The sequence below is a fragment of the Bos javanicus genome, chromosome X (genome assembly GCF_032452875.1).
Source record: "Bos javanicus breed banteng chromosome X, ARS-OSU_banteng_1.0, whole genome shotgun sequence".
In the NCBI taxonomy this organism is placed as follows: domain Eukaryota; kingdom Metazoa; phylum Chordata; class Mammalia; order Artiodactyla; family Bovidae; genus Bos; species Bos javanicus.
Window position 1 is genome coordinate 6,337,178 of NC_083897.1, and position 20,542 is coordinate 6,357,719.

Sequence of the window (20,542 nt, forward strand, 5' to 3'; positions counted from 1 at the left end):
TATTTTATTCCTTTTATATGTTGGATGATAAAATTTGTTTGACTTTACTATTATTTGTTTAGAAACAGAGTACATAACTCTAATTCTTCTAGCATTAATCCACATATTAACATACTTTTAACATCCTTAAAATAGCACCTGTCTTCTGCATTTCCTCTCTTCTCCCTTCAATGCTCCTATTTATTTGTGTCAGTTATCCATTTCTAATTGCAATTTCAAATCTTTCTGCATTTTAAATATTTACTTCCTTTATATATTTGAAGTCTCTTCTTTTGGAACATTTGTGAATTTGTTCTTTATATTTCATCTTCTATGCTATCACCTCTCATCATTTATTGTCTTTATTTTCTGCCTTGTTCTTCTGTACAATCCCAGAAAACTGTCTTAGGTGCTGTGCACATAACTAATTTATGTTGTAATAATCATCCTTGTTTGTAATGCTTTTTTGAAATATGTTACAGTATTTGTTTCCCTCTATACTTTTTTGATTATATTACCTGTATCCTTTATTGTTATATTCTACTTCATCAGTGTAGCTTTCGTCTCATCTAGAGAATTTGCTTTTTTTTGTCAGCATGATGCACATGCTGGCTAAAATTTCCTCTTATTTTAGCAATCATTTTAACAAACTATGTTCTCTTCAGTGTTACTTTTATTTCTTTATATTATTCTGAAAAATCTTTTGGCTTTGGCCCACTTGTTAGTTCTTTCTGTTGGAAGCTTGAATGTGGCCTGATATTTGTCCAAAAATGTGGGTGGATTCTCTCTGCGTTGCCTCATTAGTCTCTAGGATACTCATAGAATCCTTTGCTTATGTCTTTAATTTTAAATTTGATTAAAATAAGATTCTGTTATCAGTATTTTGATTGAGTAACCTCACGATAGTGGTGGGATGCTATTGCAGTGAGCAGCCCTATACAGCAATTTTATTTTTTTCATAGATTCTATTTCAACAATTCACTTTCTGCATCTAGTTTTCTCCTTAGCCTGACTTTTGCTTCAGGTACATTGTAATCTATTGTCCATTTTTATGGCGAAAACCATAATATGTTTTTTTTTTTTTTAATGCCTGAGAAAACCTTGACATAATGATTTTAAAGACCTAAATAAATGTAAAGACATGCCTTATTTGTGGATTTGAAGACTCATTATTTTGGAGATATTAACCATTTGCAAATTGATTCATAGAGTCAAATTAATGCGTCAAAATCCTAGCAGGATCTTTGTTTAGAAAAACTAATTCTGCAATTCATATGGAAAGGCACAATTACTAGAATAGCCAAAACAGTTTTGGACAATATCTACTTGTAAGATTTCCCATAAAGCTAAACTAATCAAAGTATGTGGTTTTGGCAAAGTAACACATGAATGAAACAAAATAGAAAAATCAGAGATAGACTGACATAGATATGAACATATTTCTGATGAAGGTGTAAAGGTAATTAAATGGAGAAAGTATATTTTCAAGACAACGTGCTGAAACAATTGAAAATTTAAAACAAAAGAAGGAAACTTGACACGCCTCATACCTTATACAAAAACCAAAGATTAACTCAAAATGGATCATAGCCCTAATTGTAAATTTGTTTTTAAAAAAAGCATTTAAAGTTTTAGAAGAAAACACAAGATAAAATGTATGCTATTACATAATTTTAATTAGGGCACCAAAAGTGTACATACAGGTATACTGCTGGATAAAATACAGGCTATCATTTACATCTGAATTTCAGATAAACAGTGACATAATAGTGTTAAGTGTTCCCCAAGTGCATATTTTTCTTTGCTAAATCTGGTTACCCTGCAACTGCTAAGTTGCTTCAGTCGTGTCCGACTCTCTGAGACCCCATAGACGGCAGCCCACAGGCTCCCCCATCCCTGGGATTCTCCAGGCAAGAACACTGGAGTGGGTTGCCATTTCCTTCTCCAATGCATGAAAGTGAAAAGTGAAAGTGAAGTCGCTCAGTCGTGTCCGACTCTAGCGACCCCGTGGACTGCAGCCTTCCAGGCTCCTCCGTCCATGGGATTTTCCAAGCAAGAGTACTGGAGTGGGGTGCCATTGCCTTCTCCGCTGGTTACCCTAGGGATAGAAAATAATTCGATGGTTCCCAGAATCCAAGGGTAGCGGAGGGATTGAATACAAAGAAGTAGGGGGAATTAGGGAGATAAAAGAAATACTCTATCTTTATTGTTGTGATAATTATATAACTATATAGGCATTTGACAAAGCTGGTATAACTATATACCAAAATGGGTGAATTTTCCTATATTTAAAGTATGCCTTAATAATGAAAATTGGAATAAGTTATAGTAAAATGGTAATTGTAGAATCCAGGAGGATATACAGTTATTACAGTTATTGTCTGTAAAACCTTGAAAACTTTTCTCAGTGTCTGAAATTGTTCATAAATAAAAATTGGGGTAGGGCAATTAAAGAATAACATAAGCAAAACACACAATAAATAGAAATAATCCTACCTTTTAGGGAATATGTCAACCATATCAAGAAACAACTATGCTAGGGAGATACCAAAGATTTCTATTTGTTTTGGCCACACTTGCCTTTAAAATACTTGGAAGTAGCTGCTTTTGGTAAGTTTCTGCAAGGCTAAAAATATTCCAGGATGATGTTTTCCATTGTATAAAATACCAATCCTCATGTCTTAATATTAGGAGTATTTGTGGTGTTTTTCCAGGATCAACACAGTTCTTGTGATTCCACACTGCTTTTCCCAAGAAAGGATTTAAGTAAATAAAATATATCTTCTTTCAGTCAGGCCTTCTTTACCTATTTCAAAGAAAAATTTCTTGTAGTTTGTGTCATTTGAAGGGCATCTTTGCCCAATTTCCACAACAGGATTTTGCACATTTTAGCTAATTTGTGTCTGTTTCTAGGCAACAAGCCGAGTCAGAGGTAAAGATTTGGAACTCTTCTTCTTCTATCATTGTCTTAAGAAGGGAATACAAATCAGGTTGGCAAATATGGGAGTTTTCCCAAAAGCAAAACTTGATTTTGTTTCCTTGAATACATGAAGATGTTTTGTCCATATTCAAATGCAAATTCAAATTTTATTAATTTGTTGTCTATGTACAACTCTATTTTCTTTAATTTATCTAAAGCAAATTAATATTTTTCTTTCTATTCTTAAGCATTATTCTTTAGGTCCAGAAAATTTTATTCCCAGTTTTTGATTCTTCCTTTCAAATGCTCTTGTTCCCTCTTTGGAACACAAACTTTATTGTTTTGATCTCCATTGTTTGTGCTCATTCACTCATTTATACTTCATTTTTTATCTTCATTCATAATTTTGCAGAATGCAGGGCAGAAGAGACAGTATTAGATTTGCCTCTATATTGCATAATTATGTTTTTTTTTAACCATGGAAGCTACAATTTGTATTTCCTTGTACTGTTTTCTGTTACCTATGTCTTTTTTCCTCTGCTTTCAGTCATTTTTAAATTTTCTTTTGATGTACATGTGCTTGTGCCTAAAAGACCATAGTTGCCATGAAGGCTTATGCTTACTGGCCCCAAAAGAGTGTAATCAATACAGAATTCTTAAAGGACTACTACCCAAGGGCACAGCAAGAGGAGACAGTCCCATGAACCCAAGCTTTCGTTGATATGAGATTATCTTTATAGCTGTAGCCTGAGGTCCCAGAATGTACCTGTAATCCTTTCCAGAGACCTAGGAGGGAGGGTATTAACTTTGTGCTCTCTTCTGCCAGGTTCCAGAGCACAGCGTCTCCCAGAAGGGAGCTTTTGCATGTATCTGTTGTGCCAGTTTTTTCCACTGCTGAGAGAGGGATACCCTTGATCACTTGGCTCTGGAGGCTGGGGGGCTAGTGTTCCAATAGGACTGTAACAATCAGAGAGTCAATTCTTTGCTGGCTACCATGCTCAGGGCACTTCACAGAGACTGAAACCTACCCTGAGTCCTTTTGTGGTAAAGACCTATTTACTTGTCCTGGAACTTTGACCTGAGGACTACGCACCTGGTTTACACACATCTAAGGGACTTCTGAGGGTCTCTCAGGGGACGGAGTCCTGTGGATTCTTTCCACTTTCTGCTTGTCTCACTTCAGCTTTCTGGGGCCTCCAGAAAGGAGCTTGTAACCTCATTTGGAGCCCCAATTTTGGTGACTGCCATTCAGGGACTTCTGTTTGCTGTTCCCCTGTGTGTGCTAAGTTGCTTCAGTCCTGTCCGGCTCTGTGCAACCCTATAGGCTGTAGCCCACAAGTTTCCTCTGTCCATGGGATTTTCCAGGCAAGAATACTGGAGTGGGTTGCCATACCTTTCCACAGGGGACCTTCCCAACCCACGGATCAAACCTGCACAGGACTGTACATTTTTGCAGACTTTAAAAATCACTTCCTGAGGATCTGGTATCCAATCAGCCCAAATCTAGGTGCTGACTGAGATCCTCCCCTTTGGGACACTGACAGGTATTCGTATACCCTCAACTAAGGGGACTCAGTAAACATGGGCTGCTTAGACAGTCACAATGGTTCACTCTCTGTGCTATGAAATTCAGTGAGCTTTGACATATGCTTAATGTCTTACGCCTACCATTATGGTATTAGTCAGAATAAGTTTCACTACCCTAAAAATCCCCTTGTGGCTCTTTTATTTAATCCTTCCCTTTTACCTGAACTCCTGGATACCACTGATTTTTTTAACTTGTGTATACTTTTGCCTTTTCCAGAATATGACATAATTGAAATTATATTACAGTATGTGGTTTTTTTCAGATTGGCTTCTTTCCCTTAACAATATATATTTAAGGTTTATCCATGTCATTTCATGGGGTTTCCCTTGTGGCTCAGCTGCAATGTGGGGGACCTGGGTTTGATCCCTGAGTTGTGAAGATCCCCTGGAGAAGGGAAAGGCTATCCACTCCAGTATTCTGGCCTGGAGAATTCCATGGACTGTATAGTCCATGGGGTCTCAAAGAATCAGACACGACTGAGCGACTTTAACTTCACTTCACTTCATGTCATTTCATAGCTTAATGGGTAATTTTTATTTTTTTTTGGTACTGTTAAATAAGATTCAATTCTAAGAAATGGAATTCCACTGTAAAGAATGAAAGTTTGCTTATCCATTCACCTTTTGAAAGGCATTTTTGATGATTACAAATAAGGATGTCACATTTTTTAGTTCTATAATTTTATTTGGTTCTCTTTAATAACCTCTATTTCTTTGGTGAGTTTTTTAAAGATAATTTGTCATTGCCTGTTAAGCATTTTATTATGTCTTCTTTAAAATACTTGTGACAGAATTTCAATATCTGATTCATCTTAGTGTTAGCATCTTCGTTAATATTCATTGATTGTCTTTGCTCATTCATGTTGTAATTTTTCTTGTACTTTATATGATGGGTGATTTTTGATTGTGACATGAATATTCTTGAATATCCCTTGATTTTAGTATATGAGGAGGTTCTGGAACTAATCCCCCATGGGTACCAAGAGACAACTGTATAACTGCCTTAGGTCTAGAGAAAAGTGAAAAGAAAAAAATGGAGCAAATGGATAATTTTTATTATTTTTTAATATATTAGTTCCACACAATGAAGAAACATATACCAATAACTCTTACTTTTCAATGAGGCACATCATTCTTCAGAGTAGGAAGAAGGGGTAAGGCAATAGTCTGATACTATTAATCAAGAGAAGTCACCTCACATGGAGACTTAACGCATATATATGGAATTTAGAAAGATGGTAACAATAACCCTGTGTACAAGACAGCAAAAGAGACACTGATGTATAGATCAGTTTTACGGACTCTGTGGGAGAGGGAGAGGGTGGGGAGATTTGGGAGAATGACATTGAAACATGTATAATATCATGTATGAAACGAGTCGCCAGTCCAGGTTCGATGCACGATACTGGATGCTCGGGGCTGGTGCACTGGGAAGACCCAGAAGGAGGGTATGGGGAGGGAGGAGGGAGGAGGATTCAGGATGGGGAACGCAGGTATACCTGTGGCGGATTCATGTCGATATTTGGCAAAACTAATACAATATTGTAAAGTTTAAAAATAAAATTAAATTAAAAAAAATAAATAAAAAAAAAAGAAGGAAAAAAACATTTAAAAAAATCAGTCTTAGTTTTTGCCTTATTACTGAGTTGCAAGAGTTTTTTTGGATGTATTCTGTATATATTCTTGGGCTTCCCTTGTGGCCCAGCTGGTAAAGAATCCACCTGCAATGAAGGACACCTGGGTTCAATCCCTGGATTGGGAAAATCCTTGGAGAAGGGAAAGGCTACCCAGTCCAGTGTTTTGGCCTGGAGAATTGCATGGCTGCCATGGGGTTGCAAAGAGTCGACTGAGCAAATTCACTTCATTCACTTCACTGTACATAAAACCTTGATCAGATAAAAATTTTTGCAAGTATTTTTGTCTTAATCTGTTTGCCTCTTTATTCTTATAAGTCTTTTAGAGCTCAGAAGTGTTTAACTTTGATGCATTCCAATTTATATAGACTTTGTTTTTTTTTTGATTTTTATTTATTTTTTAAATTTTATTTTATTTTTAAACTTTACATAATTGTATTAGTTTTGCCAAATATCAAAATGAATCCGCCACAGGTATACATGTGTTCCCCATCCTGAACCCTCCTCCCTCCTCCCTCCCCATACCATCCCTCTGAGTCGTCCCAGTTCACTAGCCCCAAGCATCCAGTATCGTGTATCGAACCTGGACTGGCAACTCGTTTCTTACATGATATTTTACATGTTTCAATGTCATTCTCCCAAATCTTCCCACCCTCTCCCTCTCCCACGGAGTCCATAAGACTGTTCTATATATCAGTGTCTCTTTTGCTGTCTCGTACACTGGGTTATTGTTACCATCTTTCTAAATTCCATATATATGCGTTAGTATACTGTATTTATGTTTTTCCTTCTGGCTTACTTCACTCTGTATAATAGGCTCCAGTTTCATCCACCTCATTAGACTTTGTTTTATAATCTTCACTTAGCCCAAAACCACACAAAAAGGAGATAAGCAATCCAATAACACTTGGCATAATTAATTTTTAAAATTGCCAATGTAATAGGCAAAATGTGATATCCAATTCTTAAGAATTGCATTTGCTTGATTATTAGAGATGTTTAACCTTTCCTAATATTTTTTTAAATTAATTACCAACTTTTATGACCATCTCATCAAGGGCACATGTAACACATCTCCCAAATATCCTGTTGTGTTTTTGTTAAAAGGAATTCTGCATAGACAGAATAGACTATGAGTTTGACCAGTATGAAAATGTTTTTCCTTCAATGCAAATAACTTGCTAAATTGAGCAGGTTATACCTATATATAGTTTGGGAGACTCAATCCATTTCTAAAAATTAGAACAAAAGACAGGAGATACATCATTTTCTATTATAACCATCATGTATCCACTACTAATTATTGCCTGACAGCATGTAAGTAGGACTTGATTATGTTCCTTGTTGTTAATGACTCAAAGATAAGCACATATGTGAACATTATAGTTTCTCTTCATATCTTCATGAATGTAAGAGCTGTAACAAAATTTTCATATGTATATAGAACATATGCGTTTTGCTGATATCTCACAATTTGGTGAAAAAGTTTATTTTCTGCATTCCTTTTTTTGATTTAATGTGTATCACTCTTGCCTCAACTTAAACTTTGCATTGGCTTTTATGCGAATACATAGAAGCATCAGGATACAGTGGTGACATGGCAGTATAGAGGGTTAGGAGTTAGAAGCCATAGGTGTAAGTCCCAGGTATTTAGCATATTTGTGGAATAACTCCCACAGTCCAAATGCTATTTAATTTGAATGGCTGAAATCTAACTTTGCCTTTTGCTACTTTTGTAAACCTATGGAAGTCACTCCTTTTAGCTTTAATTTCCTCACTACAAAGTCATTAAGATTATGAAATAGGATAAAATTAAGAAACTACTTTGTACATTATAAGTACAGCATAAATATAAGAAATTGCTATTATTTTGCAGTCACCTCCCCTCTTCTCCTGAATAACTGATGTTTTCCTGTGCCTTATATGGACCATCTGTAATTTAGAACACTTGTTTTTGTGCTTATTCTAAGCAGAGATCATCTCTATGTATATTTTCATATTTCCAAATGTAGCGATATCTCAAGTTTCTGGGTGATACATTTGTAAACTGAGAAATGTCGTGATAATGAGTGAGTCTAATTATAAATTTTCAAATACTGCCTGCAGGGCTAGTTTTAGCTTTAATAAGGAATATCTCATTGGGGAATAAAATTCATTTTCTTCTGTGATAAAGCAGGCTTTGCTAGATTAAAAATACATTACCCTTTGGAGATTGGTCAAACTTGAGACAAAATGTTCCTTCTATTAGATGATCTTTATAAAATCCTATCATCCAAGATTTCAGAGTTTTTAGATCTCTAAGTAAATGGGGTGGGAGATAAATTTTAGTTTATGTACTCTGTGTAAGAGAAAAATTACTGATTGTGCAGAAGTAAGCAAAAACCTGATTGCAAATATCCAATGAACATAGCTGACACTTGTGTCTCAGAAGCTTCAATCCTGGGAGGAATATTGATCCAATATCTGACCTTTCTTTCTCAATGACTTGTGCAAAATCACATTCATCTGAGGGGCCTAAGGCAGAATACTCCCAATGGGGCTTCCTTCTTTATCTGATAGAAAGTTATCTTCTGAAAAGTTAAGTGATATGGCTCTATTAGATACCACCATTGTTTATGTGTTTTAGAGGATGAGAAGGAGCAAGTGAAATGGAGAGGCAAATGCAGATGCAAGAGATAGGAAATAACAAAGTAGTTAAGCAGATATTTTTCAGAAGTATTGTAAATTTCCCCTTGAAATATATAAGTAATTTTAAAAGTGAGCTTTTTGAAGTATAATTTACATATAATAAAATTCACCCATTTAAGTTTACAATTTCATGAGCTTTGACAAATATATTCAGACCTGTATCCACAACCACAGCATGATATAATGCATTTCTTTTAACAGAAAAATTTCCATAGTGATTTAATTTAGTCCTCTCCTCCCATCCATATCCCTTGGCAATCATTGATCTCTCACCATAGTGTTTCATTTTCTAGAATTTCATATAAATGAGAGCATAGAGTATGTCAACTTTTGTGTCTGATGTCTCTCATTCAGCATAATACTTTTGATATTCATCCATCTTGTTAAGTATGCCAGTAATATAATGCTTTTTAATTATGAGTAGCATTGCATTGTATTGATATGCAACAATCTTTTATACATTTACCAATTGATAGACATTTGGGTTTTTCAAGTATTTGACTATTATGAATAAAGCTCCCATGCACAAGTTTTGCATGGATGTATGTTTTTATTTCTCCTATGTAAATAAGTGAGCTTCTCTGGTGGCTCAGTGATAAAGAATTCACCTACCAATGCAGGAAACATAGATTCAATCCCTGGGTTGGGAAGATCCCCTAGAGGAGGAAAAAGCAACCTATTCCAGTATTCTTGCCTGAAAAATTCTGTAGACATAGGAGCCTGGTGGGCCGTAGTCCAAGGGGTTGCAAAGAGTTGGGTATAACTGAGCAACTGAGCATGCATGCAACTAAGAGCAGGATTACTGAGTTGTTTGTAATTTTTATTTTAACTTTATAAAAAATTGCCAAACTGTTTGCCAAAAGAGCTTTACCCTTTTCAATTTCCATTATCAATATATGAGAATTACCATTGCTTCATGTCCTCACATAAACAGTTTAGTCTGTCTTTATTCTTAGTCATTTTGCAGTATGTAGTACTATCATAATAAATTTTTAATTTGTAATTCACTAATGTGCTTGCTTTGTGTGAGCTTATTTATAATTAGTATATCTTCTTTCATTAAATGTCTGTTAAAATCCCTTGCCCATTATTAAAAATCAGTTTTTTTTTTTTGTCTTATTGAGTTATAGGAGTTATTTTTGGTATACATTCTGTATACAAAACCTTGATCAGATGAAAGTTTCTACAAAATTTTTTCTTAATCTCTTTGCCTCTTTATTCTTGAAGATTAGACGTTTTTAATATTGATCTATTCCAATTTATATATTCTTTGTTTTACAATATTCATATAGCCCAAAGTTACACAAATTTTCTCTTATATTTTCTTTTAAAAGTTTTATAAATTTAGCTTTAATGTTAGGTCTAAGTTCCATTTCCAATCAATTTTTTGTATAGTGCAGTTAGGGTTATTTTATTTAAATTGTTTGCATGTGGATATCCATTTGTACCCATATCTCATGGGTACAAGCATGATTTTCTGAAAAGCCTTTCTTTCCCCATAAATTGTCTCTGCACCATTTTATGGTTGACCATACATGTACCCATTTTTGAACTCTCAGTTCTCTTCTATCAATCTATATGTCTGCTTTTATGCCAACGCCACAGTTGTTTTTCTTTCTTTTTTTTTTTTTTCCTTTACTGTAGCTTTATAATAAGTAAAAGTCAGGTAGTATAAGCTTTCTAACTTTTTTCTTCTGTTTCACAATTATAATGGCTATTTCAGGTCTCTTGTATTTCCATGTAAAGTTTAGAATCAACTTGTCAATTTCTTAAAAAAAAAAAAAAGCCTGTGAGAATTTTATTTGGGGTTATATTGGATCTCACATCAATTTGGGGTGAATTGATATTGAGTCTTCCATGGTAGGCAGAATTCTGGCTTTCATGATCTGTGTCCTGTGGTATTACTCCTGTAGATATGTTACATTTCAAGACAAAAGGAGTTTGGAAATCTAATTCAAGTTACTAATGAATTGACCTTGAAAAAGGGAGATTATTCTGGAATATCCAGAGAGGCATATGTCATAAATCGCATGGGCTATTAAAAGCAGAAAGCAGGGACAGAATTAGAATTATTAGATACTCAAATGTTAATTTTTCAGCCCAATATAAAAAGAACAAGATAAGGAAAAGTGTTTGTGTGCTGATTTGCATTGCTTTTAAAGACTTTATCTCTTTACTCTCTGTGACAATATAAGATACTAATATTAGGGGAACCTGAGTGAAGGATATAAGGGGATATTGTGTACTATTTTTGAAAGTCTGAAATTACTTGAAATGAAAACAATTTTAGAAAATTTATACTAAGAGAATAAAATGGCTAGCACTTAGTAAAGTTCTGAGGGCATGACCATATGACAGATAATCTTCAAATGCGATGTGGTTATGGACTGAGTGTGAGAAATTTGGATATGATCACACAGTGCCCAAAGACTGAAGCAGTACACAAAAGGAATTTTTGTATCTCTATTTCAAGTTTACCAAGTACCTTGTCTACTTGAGTGGTAACAGATAGCTCAGCTGAAGGACAAATCTGTTCCAACAAGTTGATCCATCCTGCAAAGCAAAAATGCATCTTCTTAAGCCTTTCTGGGAAGTCAATGTCTTAACTAAAATAAATAACCTTAACATTATGGATTTTAAGTATTGGAACAGATCAATCTATCCAAAATTTGGAGGCAGACAAGTCCTTGAAACTGTTCTTAATTTGTTTTATTCCAGGTGGCTGCCTCTTGTACTTCATCTGTATTAGGAAGTCTGAATTAATCTTTCTGTTCTGGTCGCTGTCTTATTAAATATCATATTTTTCTTTACGCTTTTACCTTTTTTCTCATGATCATTGCCTTTACATCTTCTGCATGATGAAAGAGGTACTCTTATTTCATTCAATTAGAGGCCCTAGAAATGTACCTGCATGAAGTGAACTGGGTGCATTTCCATACCATGTATTATCATGGGCTTTAATGATCAGACTGTGGGACCACTCACAATTGTCTTTGCTGGAATATTATGGTTTGTGATTATTATGACATAGTGGTAATTTTGTACAGTCTTTATTTCTTAAAAAATAAGACATAATGGACTATTGAAATGCACACTTATTGAGAGAAATGTAAGAAAGGTATGAGAATAAATAAATGAATGTTCTTTTTAAATGCAAGGGAAATATTTAACTGGTGTTATTTTCAGAAGGCAGGTATTTTCAAGTATGAGCCAGGTTTTAATCAATAAAAACTTCCCTATTTTGGGATATATATATTCACCTGCTCTCCACACTCCTGAATGCTACCAGGACTTTATTTTTCCTTAAAATTAGCTAAAATGCATGTTTATTTGATAATTTCATCATCTGTGGCAAAAGTCTGAAAATGGCATTCATGCAGTTCTCTGAAAGATAGCAAGCACTTTGTGAAATACTCCAGCAAATAGTACTAAATACATGGTTAGTTGATTATATGTATTGGGAAGCCCAAATTGTATTATATTTTAAATTCTCAGAAAATGCAGGAAGGGATATCTATGATATCTTTCTCTCAGAAACACAATTTTGCTTTACTTTTCTAATATCTGGTTGTTTTCTTTGCTAAATGTCCCATTTTAGTGGTGTAAGTGTAATTTAATGTTAAAATTGACAATCTAACTTGTGTTTTTGATAGTATATATAAACCACACATTTTCTCTGCATAAACATTTTCAGAAAGTTCAGCAAATGTTTGTTATTAAAATCTGCATGCAAATATGAGTAGAGGAGGACTTGGTAAAGATTATCTACCAAAAGCCTAATGTAAATGTATTTAATGGGAGAAAATTCATATAATTTTCCTTTAAGATAAGGTATTGCTTGTTACTTCCATCACTGGTTAACATAGGTAATTCTGTCATAAATATTAGAATGAGAAAAAAATAAATATGTGGATTGGAAAAAAATAAAAATAACTTTCATTTTGTATAATCATTTATATAGGTAATATATGTAAATTGGCTCATTTACATATAGGAAACCCTATGGATTCAACATACAAATCATTAAAATGAAAATTTTCATAGACAAACAAAAATCAACAGTTCTTCAATACTTAGAATAGCTGTTCCCTGTATAGTCTTGCCATCCTGTTCACTGTATAGTCTTGCCAGTGTAATTAGTACTTCATAAGGAGACAGTAGAGACAGGAGAATAGAGAAAGGAGAGGAGAAAGAGACACATTCTAACTTTGTATAAACCTAATGAAACAATCTCAAAACATACAAAGCCAAGAGTAGCAGAACCAAAGGAACAGATTAATCTATTGTCCTAAGTGTAGATTTTAACATGTATTTCATAGTAAATTTAGAACAAAATAACAGAAAAGATAACTTAAATTGAAATAGAAGGAGGGAAATGAAGTCAAGAGAGACATAATAAGATATGAAGCAAGTATGCAATAGAGAATAAATAAAGCCAAATGTTGGCTCATTTACAATGTGTTTGATTTTTTTTTTCACTCTGTAAAGACCAATCAAGAAAAAAAAAAAGCAGAAAAGAAATAACCAGTACCTGGAATGAAAAATGGGCATCACTTTAGATTCTAAGGATTATTATAAAGACATTAGCAGGGTAATTTGAACAACTTTATAAAGATAAAAATTTTTAACTAGACGAGAAGAGAAAGTTTCTTTAGAAATACATGTGAATAAACGAAACAAGAGGACATGGAAAATCTGATTAATTATCTATATTAATGAGTTTGATGTCATAATTAATTTGAATATCTAGTAGAAACCTTTCCCAATTAGCATCTGCTTATGCATAGGATGAAGTGATTTATGTCCCTCTGAGAACTAGTGGAAATGTCAGCTAAATCCTTTTCAAATCTGCTTAAAGGCATCAGAGAACAAGGGATAAGTTTCTGTGCAAAGTTTACATGTGAAACATGTAAACATAAGGTGATGATATACAGTCATTCAGTCATTTTCCCCCTAGTAGCATTTGCCAATTTCAACTTAGGGAAGAAGTTAAGAAATAGAACATTGGGAAGAGATTGTAAGACTGAAGCCAGTAGAATTCTTGGGAGTCTTACACAATGGAGCAACAAAATAGGAGAATTCAGGAGACATAGACATCTGGAGTCCTCTGAAAACACTGGTTATATTCTGAACCCGTGGTTGGTAGCACACTAAGAAACTAAACAAAAAAAGTGTGAAAAACAAAAATTCCATAATCTTGCTATGCTGAAGGCTAAAGCTCATGAACCATCAACAAAAGGGACTCCAATGAACAACATACCAGATTTACATTGGGAACTTCTAGGGAGCTATAACATACCTACAGGATAAACCAGTTGTAACCTGAGCCTTACTAATTCTACAACTCAATATTTACCTAATAATATTTACAACCCAAGGTTTATCTAACCTAGCTAGTCCATCATGACCAGAAGCAGATGTCCTAAAATTATCTTTATAATGTTGATTTTTCATATTTACTTTAGGAAGTTTTCTGACTCTGAGATTATATATATAGTATGTGAAAATGTATGATGTTGGTTTCAGGGTTCTCTTTTTCCCTTCTCCATAGAGTATATGTAAAGCAACAAATCATTAGATGGAATTTAAGTACATTTCTATAGTCCTGGCTATAAAGCCATTATGGCAATGCATTTGAGCTAAAGCCATCAGTTCTAGTTCACCTACAAGGCAGAAACCTAGCTTAACTTACTTTTTTTGGTGCATTCAAGCTTAATGAATCATAGTTGTCTTGTTCTTGTACAGTTATATCTTTGTATATACACATATCTAAAGTATTCCTATATAATAAAATATCACAGCACTTAAGTTACCCTGAGGACTATTGTGCTGCTCCACTGTTGGAAGAACTTAAATTTCAAGTTAAAGAATACGGGCACTAAAAACAAAAACAAACAAACAAAAAGGAATATGGGTATTTGGTAGACAATGAATAGATATTAGTGGCTACTTATCAAAGTAACACAGCTTAATGAAGCATACTTTAGGAAACTTGATTCTATTAGACATACATATAATGATTAAGATGTAAAAAAGCAATATTTCAGTTGAAATGTCATGAAGAGCCATGAGGTTGATCCAAGGAACTTGTGATTTAGAATTTTACATCTGTAAGAGTATTAGAGTTTAATTCTGTGACTTTATATAATGGAAGGGAAACTAGAAGAAAGGGAGTAAGTGGAAAGGGAATACAAATAGCACATGGTTTAAAAAAGAAGAGTTGAGGCATATAAATTATTTAAAGTACTATCTTTTAGTCTTTCACATATTTTTTTTTTAAATAAAAATGTTGTATAAAAACAAATCCAGAGTTAGATAAGGAGAGGCTTTACTGAGAAGAAAGACTGTTGCAGTAGGGAGAGCTCTCAGATCTCAGAAATCTGAAAGTGTCTCAAAAGCAAGCAGAAAGACTTTTTTTTTATAGAGAGGGGTGAGCAGTAAGTATGGGCAAGTCAGGCAAATGAGAGAAAATGATTAGAGGGCTCTGTCGGGAAATGTGTCTCACTGTAGTCAGCCGATTCTCATGATAAGCTGAGAAGGGATTATTTTTGGCTTTTCAGTGCTTGATCAGGTTGGAGGATAAGCAGAGTTCAGAAACATTTAGTGAAGAAACAAACCTGACTAAAGTTGGTCAAGACAGCAGAGGGTGAGTGTGAACACCTACCTGGTCAGGAGCCAGTAGCACATGGGGATATACCATTACTAGAAGTATTCCAGTGGATAATAAATAGCCTCTTGGTAGTTATGCAAGAAAATAAATTTATTAATTTTAGTCAGGTAGGAATTTGGCTTGGGTGACCTTCAAAAATTTATTCTCACTTGAAGAACAATTCTTTGTATGATTCAGTGAATATTTCTACAAAAGCCAAAGAGGTCCCCTTCGTGTACATTCCTGGACTATAAGATTTGCTGAATCATCTAGTCACTTTATATAGTATCTTTCAATAAAAGTTAGTAAAATCCTTTAAAAGCAAGCCTTGCAATCATCATTTTGTAGACTGTGTAAATGAATTATTCAGGACTCTGTACTTCCAAATATCTATTATTTCAGACTGAACAAAATTGCTGTGTACAGGATATGCATTTCTTCCCTAGGATTGCAGTAATAGTATGGAAAGGATGTGCACTATTAACATTTAGATAAGTATCACTGGAAAAGCAATGCTTAAAATTTACCTAGTGTGGAGAAAAAAGAGGAAAGGTTTTGGTTAAATCTTATCAGACTCACCACTAGTCCATCAATTCACAGTTAGCTTGGGGCGTGATGCTGCTTTTCAAGCTCCCATGAAAAGACTTCCTGATTGTAAAGGAGGCAAATTTATTTATGTAAATCGACTATTTGGCAGTACTTCTGCCTCTTTTAGTGTTGACTGGTCCCGCCTCTGATAAGGCAGATCTAATTTCATTTCCATTAAAATGCAATGAAAGCACATTTATGAATTTAATAATTTCTTTCCTGAGTTTGATAGGAGTTTAGAATGGTTAGCTGTGGAGTGTTATTAATAAATATTGCTTTTTAAAATTAAAATAGAAACACCTAGCTGGTCAGGGAATTTTTTTTCCTGCTATAGATGACAAAAATTGAGTTGGTAAAAGAAATAGTAATTTGGCAAAGGGCTTGTTTATTTGGACCCTCTTGCTTATCTCATTGTCAAATTATTTTCAAACCTTTCTCTATATAATTAAAATATTGATGTACTTTGGTTTGCATAACTTATTCATCTTCCTGAAAGGAACATGAAGCAAATATAAATTAAGGCTTTTTAACAAAGCATGGAAAGAGGAATATGATGTTGTGAATTGTTCTGCTAATTTGTCTTTCAGAAGGCTCTCTTAAAATTTTATATTTTCCCATACTGCTTACATTGTTATATGAACTGTGTCAACTAAAAAAAGATGCACAACTTGAGAGTTGCAAACTAAGTTTTATTTGTGGCAAAATGAGGACTGCAGCCTGGGAGATGGCACCTCAGATAGCTCTGAGAGACTGCTCCAAAGAGGCAGTCAGGGAAGGTCAATAGATAAGATTTAGGTGAAGGCGGAGTTCAATGCAAATCAAGTGCTTACTTTACAAGAGGCTTTCTCCTGGTCAGGAAGATCTGATGTCATCACGAAGGGATTTAGAGCTTTTCTAGATATGAGGAGATGCAAGGATTGGGACTTCATGGCATATAGATGGGGAAACAATGGAAACAGTGACATACTTTATTTTCTTGGGCTCCCAAATCACTGATGACAGTGACTGAAGCCATGAAATTAAAAGACGCTTGCTCCTTGGAAGGAAAGCTATGACCAACCTAGATAGCATGTTAAAAATCAGAGGCATCGTTTGCCAAAAAATGTCTTATCTAGTCAAAGCTAAGGCTTTTCCAGTAGTCATTTATGGATATGAGATTTGGACTATAAAGAAAGCTGAATGCCAAAAAATTGATGCTTTTGAACTGTGGTGTTGAAGAGTCTTGAGAGTCCCTTGGACTGCAAGGAGATCAAACCAGTCAATCCTAAAGGAAATTAGTCCTGAATATTCATTGGAAGGCCTGATGCTGAAGCTGAAACTCCAATACTTTGGCCAACTGTTGCGAAGAGCCAACTCATTAGAAAGACCCTGATGTTGGGAAAGATTGAGGGCAGGAGGAGCAGGGGACAACAGAGGATGAGATGGCTGGATGGCATCACCGACTTGATGGACATGAGTTTGAGCAAATTCCAGGGGATGGTGGTGGACAGGGAAGCCTGGTGTGCTTCAGTCCATGGGGTCAGACTGGTCTGAGCAGCTGAATAACAATAACAAGGATTGGGATCATAAAATCTGTTCCTAAAAAACATCCAACTATCTAAAGACCTGTCTCACCAGATTCCCTGGAGCACTAGTTCCTCACTCCACTCTGAACTCCCTCAGGGAGTGTTGAAGGTCAGTAGCTGCAGCAGCACAGGGTTGAATCTCCACAGAGGCAGATGACAAATGCTCTTGTTGTTCAGTCATTTGCAATGCTCCTGGCAAGTGCTAATTTGTAGTTGATGACTTCCTATATAACTATCATTATTTCTAATAACTTAGTGCAGATACTTGATCTACAGTGCTTCCTGATGAAGTAGTATTTGCTTGAAGTGCCACTGTATAGACTGTGTAGTCAACAACCATTTACAAATTAACAAAAAAGGGGATATATGTGTGAACATTTTTAAATATGCAAAAGGGTTTTAAAGATTATAAGAATCACTGGTAGCAGAGCTTATCCTATTTTCCTGTCTAAATTAACTTTCTAATTTCACCTTCCCAAGGGTGAAAGTGAAAGTGAAGTTGCTCAGTCGTGTCTGACTCTTTGTGACCCCAGGGACTGTAGCCTACCAGGCTCCTCAGTGCATGGGATTTTCCAGGCAGGAATACTGGCGTGGGTTGCCATTTCCTTCTCCAGGGGATCTTCCTGACCCAGGGATCAAACCCAGGTCTCCTGCATTGTAGGCAGACGCTTTACCGTCTGAACTACAGAGCTCTAAGTTCTCCTAAGGGTGGGCAGACGCAACTTAACCTTTTATTCACTAACAAATACTTGATTGACTTGTTAGGTCAGATAAAATAAACAACTTTCTTGACATCAAGAGCTGTGTATGTTGGAGAAGAATACGGAGAAAATCTTTATAACAAAGTAGGAAGAGTGGGTTGCATGGATTCAGAATACTGAAACAGTGTGGCTACAACTTAAGAGTTTCTTATGCATACTTAAAATACTGAATTTACAAACTTAATTTCTTTGACACTGCTGTCAGGCAAGTCCAGCCCATCCTTTATTAAATGACAAGTAAAGTCTGGATTGGAGTATAAAATACTATCTGGTGTCAAATATTTGTAGATGCCTTCCTATGACTAGAACTTCCAGTTTAATGAAAATGTTTGAGATCTGTTAATACTTCTGTACCGGCTTTTTTATTTTATATATCTTTAAATTTAAAATGCCATTTGTACCACTTTCTAAGTACAATCTAAATTTATCATGCTATTTAAAATTCACAATCAATTTTTTGTGCAGCCCTGGGTAACGTTTTGTATATGGAAAGTAAATCCATTTTAATCAAAATATATTGTTATTTAGATTACAAAAATATTATAAAGTGAAATAAATTCAATACCTAACAGCAATTATTTGAACTATCATCCTTATGCATATTAAAAATTCAGAGCAAATTAAGAAAGAAGAAAATATCATTAGATAAATGTAGAAAACCTAGAGCAAAAACCGTACTTAGTGGTAGGATATTAATAATTCATCCCAAATGGAGAATAACACTATTGGTACTATAATTATTTTACTAGAATACCTAACCAGTGCATTAAGAAAAAGAAAGAGATATAAACATTGGAAACTTATATAAAATTGAAGATGCTTTCAAATAATTTGATCTGATAATTAATATTAGACTAGAAAGAAAAACATATCAGCAGCATTCAAATGATATATTGCAAACAGAAATATAAAGATGCATATTAAAACAGATAAGAGCTTTAATTTTATTTTGGAATAAACTTAAGTTATACAAAGAAAATGAGAAAGTTGATTGATAGACATTAAAGTTTCAACTAGGAAGACCAAACATTTTCCTTTGATTCCAAAGATTCATGAGTTTCAGCTTTTGGAAATTTACTTATACTAATTCTTGAATATAATTCTTTACTATCATTTACTCTAATATTTACTACCATATCCTCTAATACCATTTAATATCATTTCCTCTAATATTTTAGCATTTCTAATAGTAAAATATTCTCTCTATGGGATTAAATCCCTATGTCACTACTGTTTCTTTCTTTCTTTTCTTTACATTTTCTTTCTCTCTATGGAAACACATGTATTTCTCCAGCATTTTTCCCAGCAATTCTATTGATTTACTTTCTTATAATAATGACTTTTTTTTTCTGATGCTTTTTTACAACAGTCAATTTCATTTTAAATTGTTTTTCATTTTGAGAAAGTTAAATCCACATGCAGTTTTAAGAAATAACAGATCCTATATGCTCCTTACCCAGTTTCTCCCAATGATAATACCTTGCAAATCTATAATATCACAACAGAGATATTGCAATAGATACAGTTAAGATACAGAACATTTCCATCACCAGAAGTATCCCTCATGTTCTCCTTTTATAGTCATATCAATTTCCCTCCCACCTCACCCTTTTCTTAATCCCTGGTGACTGTCCATCTCTTTTCTATTATTTTATAGAATTAATTTTCAAAAATTTTATATAAATCTTATATGTAAATACAACATTTATATAGTGTGTATTTGGCTCTTTTTACTCAGCATAATTCTCTGGAGATTCATACAGGCTGTTGCATGCATAATTAGCTGATTGCTTTTAATGCTAATTAGTATTTCATGGTATAGATGTGCCACAGTTTGTTTAACCAATTGTCCATTGTAGGATATCTGCATTGTTTTCAGTTTGGGACTATTACTATTAAAGCTAGCATATACATTCATGTACAGCTGTTTGTATGCATATAAATTTTTGTTTCTCTTATATAAACACCCAGGAGTGCAATTGCTGGTGTATGGTAGTTGCATGATTATTTACTTAAGAAACTCAAGCTGTATTCCAGAAACTGTACCATTTTACATTCCTACCAACCATATAAGATGTTCTCATATTTCTCTGAGAATACTAATTAGATTATTTTAAACTGTCTCCTCTTTTTTTGAAGTATATTCTGGGCTCAATATTCTGCTTCTTGTT